This window comes from Phytophthora parasitica, assembly GCF_000247585.1.
Source record: "Phytophthora parasitica INRA-310 unplaced genomic scaffold supercont2.54, whole genome shotgun sequence".
Taxonomy (NCBI): domain Eukaryota; phylum Oomycota; class Peronosporomycetes; order Peronosporales; family Peronosporaceae; genus Phytophthora; species Phytophthora nicotianae.
This window is the reverse complement of record NW_008649040.1, coordinates 246,451-248,422: the sequence shown is the minus strand read 5'-3', so window position 1 is coordinate 248,422 and position 1,972 is coordinate 246,451.

Sequence of the window (1,972 nt, the reverse complement as noted above, 5' to 3'; positions counted from 1 at the left end):
TATTACAAGAGTGACTGGTCACTCTTCATGTAACTTGGGTACACTGGGGTTTGTACCCCGTTACAGATAGCATCGGGACACGAAAGCGCTATTGGTAAGAACGTTGACCGTTCACCGATCAAATCGTGAAAAGGGTAAACAGATTTTGGAGTCTCCCATACACGTCCAACAAATCTACGACAATCTATAATTGTCAATGAGGTACGATATGGTGGAAGTACTGCGCTGCAACTCCGTTGGCGATCCGAATTCCAACTGCTGAGCTCTTCTCCAATACCAAATACGGTCCGGCTGTTGATCCGGTGCGCAATCGTCAGCATCGTGCAGTCTCGAAGCTCTTCTCGGATACTCTGCTGGATCTGGTGAATCGACAATGACGATTTTTCTCGAGGTCCCCTGATTCAGAGACCTCATCCATCAGAAGCCATTCGAACGCTTCAGTAGCGCACGAGCAATTGACACGAGCTGACAATCACCGAGCCCTTCTGGTCCACGAAATCATATAGCGAGGTGATGGCCTTCTACAGCGACGCATTACAGACGTTCTGGTCGTCCAAGAACTGGCCGAACGGGACCAAAGATGAACGCACCAAGACCAAGAACAGAACGAGGTTATAGCGATGTTGATACGCAGCCCGATCTTGCGATATCCGCACTGTCAATCGTGGTGGAGCCCGCGTCCGGCTGAACGAGATGCACGAAACCCACATTCAAGCAGCTCAGCATCCGTAGGACTGGCAATTCCGATCTTCTCCTTCCTGTTCACACTGAACGCGAGTCCACGAAGCACACGCGGCACACCAGGGCGGTATCGGAGATCAACGCGGTTGAAGCTACGGCTAAATGGGCTCCAGCCGTCGGCTAGTCGAACGACGTCTTCTCAGCTGCAGTGCTAGTCATGACATCCTCGAAATTTCAAAGCTTTTTCGTGAGCAGCACGACGTAGGCATGCGCCATTGCTCAGTTAGAGAGATGACAAGCCTGTGGAGCGGCGCCGGCGTGCTACTATGGAAGATCTGGCGCGTGAAGAAGCACGAGAGCCGCTTGAACCGCGGGCGGCTCGGCAAACGCTGGCTGTAGCCGGCGCTCGTTACGGCCATCCCGCTGGAGCTTATTCTGCTGCTTATCCAGACAATGTGCGATTACAACGCGCACTTGGAAACGTCCTTACATCCGCTTGGGCTGGATCCATCAGTAAGACAGTGGAAAGAAGATATGCTACGAATATTTTACTTTAGATCTTGAATGCTTTGGGTTTTGTATGGTGGTGAGAATATCGCTTGTTTGCATAGGTTTCGTTCACGAACTGCCCCACCCCAAACCAGCGTTATTACTGGTCATAATTCGACATACAACAGCATTGCTGCCGTAGCCAATCCGTTGTATCAGTAGGCAAAAACCACGCTCCTGGAGCCATGCCTGACGGCGCTGATGTTGGTGGTTTCGTTTACCTCAAGAAAAATTGTGACACAGGGGGTTGACACTAAGTACGGACACTAAGGATGCTCAAGCAAAAGACAGAGTAGATGGAGATCTACTAGCCACCACATTACTACATCTCACGCCGTCCAAGACTGCTAACAACGCCTATCTGTAGTGCTGCCTTAGACCTTGTATGTCTTTAAGGTTATGTATTTCAGGAAACGCTAGCTTGTGGGGAGGGCGCGCGAATTGAGACGTGCCACCCCGCAGTTCAGACGGATGGAACCTTCTATAAGGTTCCACGGCCTCCCTACATCTGCCTTTCGGTATTGCATACCGAATCTAAGTTTAAATGAGCCTACCTCTGATTGGCTACAACTCTACACCTATCACATCTGATACACTCACCCTCCCTCTGGCGTGGGCGTCCCCTCAGTCTTGTCATTCCCGAAATTACGCTATAGGCCAGAGGTGCCGTTCCCCGTCGGATTAGTCCGACCCCGAGTTACCCACGCCTGCCTTGTGCGGGCCTGTTTACATGGGGCTTGGA